Source organism: Rhea pennata, chromosome 11, assembly GCF_028389875.1.
Source record: "Rhea pennata isolate bPtePen1 chromosome 11, bPtePen1.pri, whole genome shotgun sequence".
Classification (NCBI taxonomy): Eukaryota; Metazoa; Chordata; class Aves; order Rheiformes; family Rheidae; genus Rhea; species Rhea pennata.
Window position 1 is genome coordinate 8303642 of NC_084673.1, and position 14202 is coordinate 8317843.

A 14202-nucleotide genomic window follows, 5' to 3' on the forward strand; every position below is an offset into this window, starting at 1 on the left:
AACAAGAGGTGGCCTGAACGGCTGCTGACCAGGGAGGGGAATGTGTGCTGTGTGGGCTTTTTCCCAATTCTGATTCCAAATGTCTCCCAGTTACTCAGATATTTTATTTTATTTTATTTTTTTGCAATCCATGAGAGCAAGAACATCAAAATAGCTCAAATAAAATATTTGGATTAGAGATGTACTCCTCAGACTATTGCAGTTTTTGAAGGTACTACATTTCTTCTAGAAATACCATGTATATCATCATACCAAATCTCAGTGATGTATGATTTTGTACTTGCTATTATTGCATCTTATTTTTAAGGTTGCAGTAAAGAGACTGGCTAGGCTTTATTGAGGTTCCATAGGATTTATGTAAACTGTCTGCTTGTATCAAATACAGCTTACTAGTTAGGGTAATAAATTTGGATATGTGAACCTTTTGAAGAATGTGTCAGATAACTGAAATAAGCAAAGATAACATTCGGTAGGCTGATACTTTGGTTGAAAGTTTGAGAAAAGAGAGACCTCATTCTAGAGTAAAATTGCTATAGCTGGTTTCTTTACCAGTATACTGGGGCTTTCTGAAATAGCATTTCATTAGCATTGGAATAGCTACACCTTCTGTCTGAACTATACTTCTTTTGTCAAAAAAGTTATTTTGTGGCATATGCACAGCATTCCTCTCTAATCTTAGCTAAATATGACTTTTTCTCTTATATTTTACATAACTGCCAGTGTTTTTATGTCTTCTTTGCAGTTGAAGAGAAAACAAGTTTCATTAGGTCTGCTCCCCCAAAGATGTAATTACAAATATCCTTTGTAAAGCATTTTTTCATATGTTTTGTAGCATCCAAAGAGGTAGATGTCACCTTTTTCCCTCTTACTTTAAATGTAAGCGAGCATGCACAGACACACACATGCATATGCAACTGAAAGCTTGATTTAATGGGCATAACTTTATTTTATTTGGCTTGATCTAAACAACTTGCATCTAGTTGTATAGATGATAAAAAGAACAGGCTGTTACGTGCTTGGGAGTAATTGCTACCCAGAATTTATCCGAAGTTGAGCGTAGAACACTGTTTATGTTACACTTTTAATGAAAATTTTCAGAGACATGTCAAGCACAGAAATACATTGTCAGAAATAGAACATTAAAACTGCAGCAGTTATTGACCAGAATTTGTTGTTCTGACAGAACTGTGGGTCTCCTTTTGCTGTGCGACACTACTGAATTTGAACTTCCTTTCGATTTGGATTGCTTGACTATAACTAGCAGTAGCAAAAACAGATTAATGGCATGTTACACTTCTTACGAGACAGAGAAATTCAAAACTATGCTCAGAGTAAGGGGAGGTGAAATGCTTTTAAGATAATCTAAAGTGGATCTGAATCCATGCCTGTCTATTCAATAATGAGTGTTTACTAATCTGTACATAGATACTTAACTTCCTCCCAGTTGCAGCCTGAGATTCACAAAAAGAATATAGTTGGATTTCTCAAGTTGATTCAGAGAAGTACATATATTTCATGCAATCTGTCGAAGAAATGCTCTATTTTAATTTTTTCTGTGCCAATCTCAGAGCTGAAGTTAGAGAGGATTTTAGTGGTTGTGAATGCTTATCAGGCTGCAAATATAGCAGGTCTCTGTAGCCTAATAATGAGATATTAACTCTGTGCAATGTCTTGCACGTGCAATGCTTTCCCAGGTTAGGCTACTGCTTGGAATGATGACCAGGCAGTTTTTGCTCATGGAAGATGAAAAGGGTTTTGGAAAATAACAGGACTTTACTACATTGTATATTGTTCAGAGCTGCTTGTAAGGTTCTGTCTCCTTTGCTTTTCCGTAAGTAATTATGTCCTTAACTTCTGGCTTGTGGCTTTTGTCAAAACTTTGTCCTTCAGTGGAAAGTGACTGGGGAAATGTCACATTTGGGAACACTACTGTAGTATTGGGAAAATACTACATTTATTATAGTTAACAAGACTATAGTGTCTGAGAATAGAACAAACATGTCAATCCAGAATACACCGAATGTAATATATTTTTCTTTTTTTTTAAAAAAAAAAAACCCTCTTGTTACTTTTAATAGTATGCTTATAGCTGAAGATATAGCACTTAACCTGAAGTTTTCCCCATTTGATAAGGATCACATCACACCATCCAGGGTGATTTTAATGTACTGAATTATGTGACTTACACAGCTTCTATGCCCGGAAACTGATTGCTCAACTTGGTAACTGCCATCAGCACTACTTCTGTCCGTGGAGCAACCTTGTCTGAGAGACCATTTGTTTTATAATGAATTTATACTTGAAAGTGACATTGTTGCAGTGCACATGTTGTGACTGTCAGATGACACATTCCAATGCGGTATACTTTCTATGTCTGAGTACCATTAAACCCAGCACTGAAAGGTTTCTTCTATGTGACCTGAAATCTAACAATCTCCTCTCCCACTCCCATTGGACATAATGTAGATATTTTAGTATTTTGCTACAGAGATTCCTCTGATATAGTGTCACACCCAGAAATATTGTAAAAACTGATACAGTTTTTACGAAGTCAAATATCAGTACCACAACATAACACAAACTAAATTTTTATACTGTAGCACAACATGGTGAGAGAACTGTATGAGACGTTTCAGAATGTATGTTACTCTGATAGTCTTACAAGAACAAGTTTGACTATTTAGTCTGTTCTTTGTCAAGATGATCAAAATGATCTAGAAAAAGGTTATAAAACAGAATGATATAATAATAGTTGTGCATACTAGATGTGAAAGCTTTTATTTCCAGAGTAAGTTTCTTTCTAGGGCTATTTATAAAGTTTGAATATTTTTATTAAATAGAAATGAGCTAATAGCTATTGTAATTTCTACCTGTGTAAATAAATGACAAATATATAAAATAGGAGAAGACTTGCAGATGTGTGTGATTTAATAGAGCAGGTATTAAAAAAAAAAAAAAAGTCAGGATGAAAGATTTAGCTTTATCTCAGAACTCAGTTTGAAATACTGTAGTTTATTACCGTGGTTTAGAACTCAGACTTGACCCATGTGCAGCTTAGTTTTCTGGGCTTTATTCAAGAACAGGAATGGAAACAGAGTTTTTGAGCTTTTTGACTAAGTTGATGTAGAACTTTTATCTATTTTATTACCCTTATTTGTCCTCTTCATCTACTCTAGTACTCTAGTGCTGTTTCCATTCATTTCTGCTCAGATCAAACAAGAATTTACTGAAAGAAGTACTCAACCCTTTGCAATGTTGGATCGTCATTTGTGAACCTTCTTTAGACTTCTAATGCTCCTGGCTGGCACTCTACAGCCTTCATTGTAGCAGCCATTGTTGTGCCAGTAGTTTACTCAGCTAGTGTGCCCTGTATTTCTTCAGATCTAGAATGACTGCTGAGCCCTTCACTGAGTTCCAGCTTTTCTGTCTCAAGGCCACAGTATTGCACTTTGTTCTCTGAGCTGCTTGTTCTGCATTCTAGCTGCTTTGTTAACACACTGTTAAATCACATCTTTTCAACTTCACTGTGGAGTAGCCTCTTAATGCCTAATCTACATCATTGTGATTTATGGCTCAAAAGTCAAACTTTGATGACAAATCAAAAACATCCAACAGAAGTCTAGAATTTTTTTGATAAACTCTTGAGTATACTGAACTGATTACTAAGTTTGCTGTGTTTCCTGGGTGCCTCAGCTTAAGGCAGTTTGTTAGCTCCGAAACATGAATTTTAAAAATTGATCAATACACTAGTCGATGTTAAACAGTTCTGTGCATCTTATGATAAATGAGAGAAGAGTTAGATTCTCAACTGATCAATTCCTTTAAATTCTTTTTTTCCAAGTAATTAAACTGAGACATTTCCTGTATTAAATTATTTCAAGTGCAGAAGCCTACCGTTCGCTTCTTACATTCTCAAGGTATATCATGAAAAAAATCCATCATCAACCTGTTCTTGGGCTAAGTGCAGTTAACCTGTTAATTTCAGTCAGGCAGTACTGTTTTGAAATCAGCAAGCTTTGTAAACAACAAACTCTAATTTAGTATTTATCTTGTATTCATATAATACTCAGGAATCCTCTTCTGATAAATATTTCATTGACAGATAAATTTACAAGAAAAGCTTCCAGGAAAAAAATGCTTTAACTTTGAAGATGTACCAGCCATTTGTAAAAGCTGTTGTTAGTCAGTTACCTCTTCACATAAGCAAAAAGCAGTAAAGCAAGAAGTGTGTGTGTGTGTGTGTGTGTGTGTGACAATTGAATGAACAACACAATACAAGCTCTGCATCTTTACAAGCAACAAGTGGGGACAAAACTTAACTTGTAACAGGAGGTTAGTACCACAAGGGCATGGTATGTAAAGTCAAGTAAGAGGTCAGACAAAATATTTACCAGGCCAATTATATTTCAGCTACACCTTCTATTAGTCACTCATTTATGAAGTATTTGAAGATGTAAATAATAAACTAACTGAATAGTAAGGTATAACCCCATCTAATACATTCATAACTATTATGCATTCAGTATGTTGCTGTATTCTGTACAAGCTTTCCTTTTTTCTATGTTGTAGTGCAAATGCCTATCATGTAACAATAAATTGTGACGGAAATTGTCGGTACCTGTAGACATGAGCTAATAATGCAATCAGTAGTGCTAAAATTGACTCCAGCTGTAAATTTAGAGTAGGTCACATGTACTATTTTCATAATGCAAATTACTGGGCTTGATTTAAGATAGTTTATTGTCAAGTTCACACTTAAACGATTGAACAGCTGAGATACTAAACTGGTTCACATCAAACAGTGAGGGTTGTTTTTTATTTATTTATTTATTTTATTTTTTTTTTTATTCACCAGTACTCACTTGTATGTATTTAAGGCATCCAGCAGGCAAATACTGCCTTTAAAGAACTATTTTACTGTTGTAGTATTGCATTCAAACTAGGATTTTGAAATTGGATGTTTCTGCATAAATTATCATCTCACTTCTGGACAAAACTATATTCTCAATTTCATTTCTTTTTTCTTTCTTTCTTTCTTTTTTTTTTTTTCCCAAGATGAAGTAATGACATTAGAAATGTTGTGTTTGAGGATACCACTGAGTAAGTATGCTTCTTGACATCTCATACTCAGTGGAAGCTGTTATGTCCTGTATAATGATTTCTCTGCAAATAAGGGAAAAATGCCTAACAGAACAGGTATGTTGCGTGCCAGTTCAGATGGGAATTAAGTTTAATGAGCCCTATCTTTCTTTTAAATAGGAAAAGTCAAAACAACAACCCCTTGGCCCCCTCATCCTCCCCAATATTTATTTTTATATTCAGTGTTAATTCACATAGTTAAAAAGATGAAGTTTTGATGATGTGTTCCCTCAGGTTCAGCATGACTGTGAGTTTTTTCTGCAAAGTAAATGTGACTATGGAATAAAAATTCCTCTTGTAGGACTCTCAAATTATAACCATAACCTTTGTGCTTCTGGTATTAAGGAATGCTACATTTTTCTTCAGAAGTGACTTTATAGCAAGAACCTTAAAGATTTAAACTTTTTGTCATTATAAAGACAGTTTCTTTTTGTTTAGAGAGAGATTTAAAAATGTTCTGTGTATAGAATTCCTGCTTATGTCAAGATGAAATATATATGTGAAACTATATTTTCAGATATATGTTCATTAGTTCTGTTTGAAAACTTTTCTATGGTCTCATTTCTGTTATTTCCTTCTTACTGCAATATATAGAATTAAATATTTGCCACTTGTTTTATAATTAGTGTCATAATGTATAAAGACATTATATAATGCATAGGTAATGAGAAAATAAACATAATCGGTGTCCTAAAATCTGTTTACTTTTCATCATCTTTGCCTAGGACAGGAAAGTTCTAAGTAACACTGAATTTTATGAGTACAGTTAAATGCTGATTATTCCTTTCCTGGTACCCGAGGCATCAACAGAACAGTAATGCAAGCACCATTAAGTTAAGTCCCTAATGTTACTATGAAGCGTTACTGGCACACAATTATATATGTTCTGTGTTTATCAGCAGGGCTTACTTTCAAAATTGCTATGTTCAAAATACTGATACTTCCAGTAGACTACCTCATGAAGATACAGTACTGTCTCAAAGTTCCTCTCAATTTGCTACAGGATACTCTTAACTACATATCTTGTTTCACTCTGGAAAGGTACTGTATTTTATTTCTTTTGCCCTTTAGAAATATAACATTTAAGGAGCAAGAAATACACTGTTGAGTATTAGCTGAGCAGTGGAGTAATGAAAAGGACGTTATGATACTATGATAAATACTCAGCAAGGAAAAAATAAATTGTAATTGTGGAGTTTGATTAGCAGTTTCTTTCAGAAAGTTTTCTTAGTAACATTTCATTCCTGTGAGAGGTTGTGAATATCTGACTCACAGCTAATGTATGTACTCAGTATGCTTTGATAGGAAATCTAAAAATCATATCATGTTGATTTACAAATATAATTGATCTTTGGCACTCCCTTTGTTTCTACTGAGCTCTAAGAATCTGGGTCACATTACTCCCCCCTCCAATTCTGAAATGCATGCTTATTTCATTGTGATGGGTCTGAGCTGTAATGTTGATACTGCACTGTGGGTTAAAGTGACAAGGTGATGAAACCAGTGTTAACTCTGAAAATAATACAGAACATTCAGCTTTTCTTCTTTCTTGAAAACAATTATTTCAGACTAGTTAACTGCTTCGTGGTGTTGTATGTGCTGATTTTTCCCCAGTAACTCAATCAGGGTAGGTATTGTACCAAGCAAGACTAACATAATTTAGTTTGACTACAGGCCAAGAGAAATGCAGAACATGACAACCCTTTAAAGCACCAAAGCTAGTCTACGTGAAATCTTTTTTTTGGGGGGAAGGGGGAAATAGCTAGCCTCAGCCACAGGCAGATTGCTAATTGTTTTGGTTGAATTACCTGATCAAAGTAACAAGATTTTATAGTGGTTTATTTCCTAATGTGTTTTACCAAATAAAGTTTAATGTGAAACAGTTTCTTCCAAACTTAATAATTACCTGAATTTTGGGTAGCTAGGAAGCTAACGTAGACAACTCTCATCAATTACTGTCTTTCAAGAGGGATTGAAATTACGTTTGTATTAAATGTTGTTATCTATTTATAGCTGATCTTGGCTGACTACCTTGGAAATAAATGGTACGGTTTTGTAACAGAACTTGTGAATTTGCAAAAACTCTAGCAAATTTCGCATTAGGTTTTTTTTTAATTAAGATTAGGTCAGTGAAGAGATTTGAAAATATTTATGTGAATCAGACGCACCTGCTTTCACCTCTGAGAACGTTCTAGGACAAACAAAAGAACTAACACATCAGTCTGCTAGACTAATGGTATATTTAAAAATTTGTCCTGCTTTTGCTCTTACGTTGTGCCCAGTTTTGCCCTAAAATTTATTTAAACTTTGTGCAACGCTTGTGATACTACAAAGTGTAGAGCATATACTAGTCGGGAGGTCTAGAGAATTTCCCTGAAGACCACAGCTCTCTTCCTCTAAAATTGTTTTGAATTAATAGGTTGAACAAATAAAGTTGCTGCTATTATAAACATCTAGGCAGAGGACCAGAGTCACTTCAGGATGCGTAAATACCGAATCTGGTATAAAAACCCAGGAGACTTAACATCTACATCCGTGTTGAAATATCAGACTTCATCCCCTTGTATCAGCAACTGTAATGTTGATAAGCAGTATATACAACTGATACTATAAATCAGTAAAACAATACCCATTGGCCTGGCTCTCCTCTGACTCTGTAAAGATAACTGAAGTCCTTTCTTTGTTATGATACAGAAAACACCACTGATGTGTGTTCTCTACCCTCTCAGTACCTATTCTGGTCTTTTGAGTGCTTTGATCACAAAATGAAGCTTGTCTTCAATGATTTAGTAAATAAGTGAAAATAGATGCTGTGATATGTGGACAGGTTGCAAAGTTCAAGCTCCTGTGCAGACTTAATACCTAGTATAGCTGTGTACGCACTGCGGTATCTGCAAAGCTAATTAGATAAAACTGTTTTGTATTGGAAGACCAGGATTGTTTTCCCTTGAAACTGGATTATATCAAGAACTCTGTGAAGCTGTAGCGGTGCTTGGGAGTAAGGACTGATCTCCCGCAGACACGTTCTTTCCCGCTGTTTGGTATACAAGCATGTTAATGGATGTGTAGCTCTAATGAGGAATTGTCTAGTATAAGGGAAATGCTAGCTATTCTGTTGGCTCTATACCATGCAGGATCTGCAAGCGGAATAAGGGTGCGTAGGCTTTCTAACAGCCCTTGAATGAAATACTTAGTGGAAAAAAGTGTAATGAAACATCATCGATCTCTCTGCTTCCCCCCAAATAATGCAAGTAGACTTAAAGAACATGCAGTTTAATTAAGCACAAATCTGTTGTACGAATGCATTAAGAGTTGTGTGGGGTTTTTTTTTTGTTTGTTTGTTTTTAATCTAGTCCTTGATGTGACCTTCTATAAAGGACAAAAATCTTAGTCTAAAAACTGCTTTCTTATGTATGCATGAGTGTGGAAAAACACGTGTAAAAACAATCAGATTGCATAAATCGGTGTTTGCACCATGAACTAAAAATACTTAATGAGTAGTCAGTAGACTCACTGCTTTGGTTCTCATCTTATGACTGTCTCCCATTAGATAGAGAGAACTGGACCCCATATTGGGCACCTAGGCTATATGCCCAAATTAAGTGGTCTGAATAAGTTACATTTTAAAGGTGAACTAATCTCATGCTTGGTGCTGCCATTGTTAAAGCACTAAAATATTTTTGTGTATTTGTAATCGTTCACCTGTTGCAGAGATGTAATACTGACTGAAAGATCGTAAGACATGTCTGCAGATTCAGCTGCATGGTATAAGTTAGGTGACTACCTAGAGAGCTTTTTAATAGTCACACTTTTTTTTTTCTTTTTCTTTTCTTTTTTTTTTTTTTTTTTTGTCTTCAAATGTTTAAAAAAGTACATTTGGCAGTCAGTCTCTGTTCTTGCAGCTGCTGTTGTTGGGAACTGATAGGTGAGGATAGTAGCAACTACAGAGCATGAGAGTTAACCAAGTCCTGCTTGCTTGAGAGAACCAGTTGATGAACCTGAGGTAAGGCAAAAAGTTATTAAAGATTTTTTTTTCCTTTGGTTGCTGTTTTTCTATTATGAGGAAGACACATTCACCTCAGTGTTGCAAGTTGACAAGTTTTAGTAAGAGAAGTAAGGAAAATAGCAATGATTGGGCCCTCTACAAAACTGTGTTCTCAGCATCAAAAATAGTTAAATGAGCTGTATTTTTTTTTAATGTTATCTTCTCTAGTGGTTTGGCATTCCATGTGTACATCACAGACCAAGACGCATATGTGATTATACTCTGAGAAAGTCTTTTTTTAAAAAAAAAAACCTATTGGTCTTTTTTTCACATTGATGATAGAGCATAGGCAGTCTGTCATTCCATGTTTAGTAGTCTATGAAATGTAGATAGTATTTCTAGTAATAGAATTTATAGTAGTTATGCATATTGTCATGGCCTGTTAGATACATCATTTGAATGCAGAGAAATATGTTGGTTGATTATTTTTTCTATATAAACTAAATTTCCAAGAATTTTGCTTGATTTCTTGACTATATTTCCACTTACGCATGGAATAATTTAATTTTTTCTCTTTCTTTTTGTGAGTGATTTATAAAGAAATTATGTTTTCATATCCTTAAGGATAAAGATTTGTTCTGCCTTTCCAATTCATAGATTAGGGAAATCAAAACAACTGTTGTCTACTTATGGAAGAAGTAGGTGAGAGAGAAAGGAACTGATACTTCCTACCAAGTTATTGCAACATTAAGATTCAGTACTTTGATTTTAATTTTCTACAAAAGGAACACTTCATGTTTGGTCACATACTGCTCAATATCAGTTTTTTAATGTGTTTAGTTTCCTGTTCAGCGCACGGAGTATCAGCACAAAGGCTGTACAGTGATGTGGCACTTAATGTAGCTGTTTCAGGGAAAGAGCATATAGGGGACCCAAAAGCATTGCTTGAGACTGTTAATCTCTGTGGTGATGGTGACCATGCAGCACAGGATGCATTCTCTGGCATCAGCTGTCATAAACTCCACAGGAACATCAGAGGCCTTGAATCGGATAGGGCTCATGAAAGGTGATGCCGCTGTCCAGGTGTCAGGTTGCAAGGTGTGCCAAGTACCTTTCCCAGAGGCCAGGACCAGAGGCAGTGGTGGCCTCACCTGTGGAAGGTGTTCTTTGGTCTGGTTACTGAGCCACTAGGTAAAGGAGGTATGCGATGAGGAGAGCAGACTGCATAAATACCAGGGAGGATGAATAGGAGATCGGCTGTTTCTTCATGGAAACCCTGTGTTATGTGGAAGAAAGGAGAGACTACCAGAAGGTTCGCTTCAGCGGGTGGATGGTGGGGACTGCCACAGCAGTGGAAGCTGGAAGCTTGTGACTGCTAATGACTGGTAGAAACTCTTTCTTCACCTGCAGATGTATACCTAAAGAATACTTAGAGAACTTTGATAACAAAGGAGGAACAAGCTCTACTAGAGGAGGCTTGTGGGCCAGCTGGGTCTGATTTGGGGCCCATGGGTAATATCTAGTAATGGGTAGTAGGAGCTGGGGACACCATTCTGCGGGTGATAGAGGGAAATCTTAACAAACTTCCTGTGACAGTAAATCTGGTTGTTTGCCAGGGGCTAGATCTGGACTGTTATGGAGATATGGCCGAGGCCTGTCTAGCTCTCAAGAGTGTTACCATTGTTAGCAGTAGCATAGCCAGGGGAGATGTGGAGTAAATAAATGGTGATTGCAGGGTCCAGAAGTTGGAGGGAAGAACATGGGAGTCCATGTAGTGTTCTTGATCCTACTGGCAAAGTTTTGGCTAAGAGCAGATGCATCTTAGAGGGAGGAAGTGTCCTGGAGAGAGCCTAATAGTGGAGATGCTTATGATTCCCATGAGAAAGTGATGTGACTGGTGAAACTATCAAGGTACTGCATACGAAATGAGTGCTGTTGTGCAGTTCTACTGCTTTTATGGAGCTGTTGCTAGGCTGAACTAATTATTTAAAATATTAAATACCTTGTTGTCTAGTGGTTAACATAATCTCTGAGTTCTGTTGTACTTGAATTTATTTATGGGTAAATACTTCTTTTGTGTGTATGACTCGAGAATTTGGGAGGGGAAAAAGAAGCACACACACAACCAAAGAGCTTGTCTTTGTCCCTATCTTAGTCATATTTGCTCAGGCATCTGCACTGCCACTTTGCTATTACTTCCAGCCAGTCAGGAAGTGGAAACAGCTACAGGGTTCTTGCAGTTGTTCAAGTACCTTAGTGTTGCTAGCCTGTGGAAGTAGCCTCAGCTGTATGTTGTACGGTTAAGCTTACTCTCATCTTTGGCAAAATGCATATAATACATCTCTTTGTTTTGTTTATAACTACCTTTGCTTCCTCATCCAGTTAAACTGGTCTGTAATATTTGTTGCTATGCTACAAAAGCCTGAGGACCCCTTTCCATTTTGGTCTTCTGGCCTTTAAAAGCCTATTAGTTCCTAGAAGATTAGTTAGTTTTGTTTAATTAGAAGTATGTGCTTAGGAAGCTTAACTGAAGTTAAGATTCATAGTTTGAAATCCAAGCTGTTAAGATATAATCAGACTTCTTGAAACAAGTTGTTTTCCTTAAAATTTTAAGATTTGATGAAACCCAAAGGAGCAGTAAAATGTAATCTGGACTGTGAACTATTTTTTTTTTTTTTTAAAACCTTGAACTGCTTGTTAACCTGCTGCAACCAAAGCTGAGCTAAGATGAATTCAAATTTCAGAAGTAGCTGAGTCAATTTATAGTCTCTGCTTATCGACTTCAGTAGGCCTGAAATGGTGTTTTGTAGCTGAGAATAGAATTATGGCTGGTCTGAAGCACACACCGTATGGTTACTTCAGTTAGCACGAGCATCAACCACAGTTCTGTACTATGCAGTAACACATGTAACTTTAAGGCTGAAGATGGGTTCTGTAGCACATCTGCAGTAACATTTGACTGGCAAGTTACATTTGTAGGGCCTTTGCTGCAAAGTGAGAAGTCTTTGTTTAGATACCTGCAAACCACAATACCTAAATTTTTTTAGTGCCCGTTCATTTATATGTATGGTAACTTATATTTTGAAGTGTTACAAATCATAAGATCTTTTGAGGAGAGAAACTATTTTGGTTCAGCATTAGAAAACAGTGGGAACTGTCTTGAATTTTTATGTGGTAAAGACAAACCTTGACTTGCTTAAACTTTCTAGGTCTGTGGCTAGGTTACCTACTTAACATACAGTTCCTTCTGTATGTAACAGAAGGAACTTGCACCTGTTATTCTCACTTGGCATACAGATGACTTAAGCACATCTACGTAGGGTTAATATTTTGGGTTTTTCTGTTAGAAAATCTCTCTTTATAAATAATTAAAGTGGGCGTGAGCAGAAACCTGAACCTTTTTCCTGCCCCTTTAAAGTAGTTAACAGTTCTGAGCGAATGTCTCTTGCTTTTAGTTTGACCAGAAGTTCTATCCAACTCATCAGAAACTTTTCTTAAAGAACAGTCCTTAATAAAATTCCAGATATCTCTTATAACGTCTCATCTGTAATCATCTCGTATGAAACTGTGGTGAATTTTCAATTGGTTTTGGATTGAGTTGCACTAGTACTTTCCAGCAATTTACAAACTAATGCCTAACTTTCTGTCTGTCTGTCTCTGTCTCTCTCTCTGTTTATTCTCCAGATTTGGATTCTGATTTGTGTTTGTATAATTGTTTAATATGTTCAGTGTAGCGGCTCTCATCAATGGAGAAGATTGTGTATTGCTCTGGAGACAATCATCTTGCTTTTTTTTCTTTTTTGCTCTGTTAACCTCTTTAAATGACATGTTGCATTTAAGCAGATGAATGGTACAACTTTTTTATTTATTATTAACTAAGGGATACAAGATAGGGGAGTCAGTGCATTTATCAGTGAAGACGCATCCTCTTTTTTATTCTGCTGTACTGGTTAGCGTTTGAGGTTTTAATATTACGTTAGATGGTTATTACATCCACCTTTTCTGTTGTCTTTCATCGAACTAATAAAGCAAGACAAGGGCGTGGTTATCATGAGGAAAATATGCTTCTGGGATAGCGTAATACATGAGGTCTTAATGGGAAGTTGGAAACACTGATGATTTATGGCCTTACACAACAGTCATTAGGCATACACATCAATGTGTAACATCCCATAAATTATATTAAAGGCTGCAAAAAGCCATAAATTGTCATTTTCAGTGTGAATTATTACCATTAAAGATTTCTGTTCCTTGCTGCTACTGTGAATTTCTGCAGCTTCCTTGCCAGTTCCCATACTAATGATTTCAGCAACTGCAGGAAGGAGACTGAGAGATGCAGTGGCTGATTAGGTAGCACAGTTGCCTAAAAGCTGTTAAGTCAGAGGTTAAACTACTTTCTAGAAAAAATGTGATCAACTGGTAAAATCCTTAGCATTGAGCATTTCTAAATATCATTCAGACTAAAGGTGGTATTTTTCTTCACTGTTGTTAATATGCGCATACTATAAAACAGACACAGTCTTAAAGTAGTAATATCAATTTGTACTGAACAGTCAGCCGCAGGAGAATGAAAATAGGCTTAGTCTAATGAAACAGTTCTGTGTCCATCATTGATATAGTTTCTACTGCTGCATATCACAGAATATGTGGCAGTAGCTCAAAGGAAATACTGCGAAAGTTACTAAATTCTAGGAAATATTAGAATATACTAGTAATTTGTATGTTTTTTTAAGTGGCAAGTGTTCAAAACACCAGGCTGTAGGTTTTACTCTGTATTTGAAGTTGACTGGAACAAAACTACTTTTTTTTTTTTTTTTTTTTTTTTTTTTTTTTTTTTGGTGCAGCAATGTAGTATTTAGCTTCAGGGAGAGTAGTGCGTTTCTCACAGTTGTTTTGGTTATCATTTGCATGAGGGAAAACAGAATAGAATATAAAAATTAATTTGAATTACTTTTGGACACTTTAAAAACTACTCTTCAAAACCTGAGCACCTCCTTTCAGGTTGGTGGCAGTGAAGTGTCATTATAATTATGAAAAGCAAATAGCAAAATAACACATCCTGGCTCTTCCAAGACCTC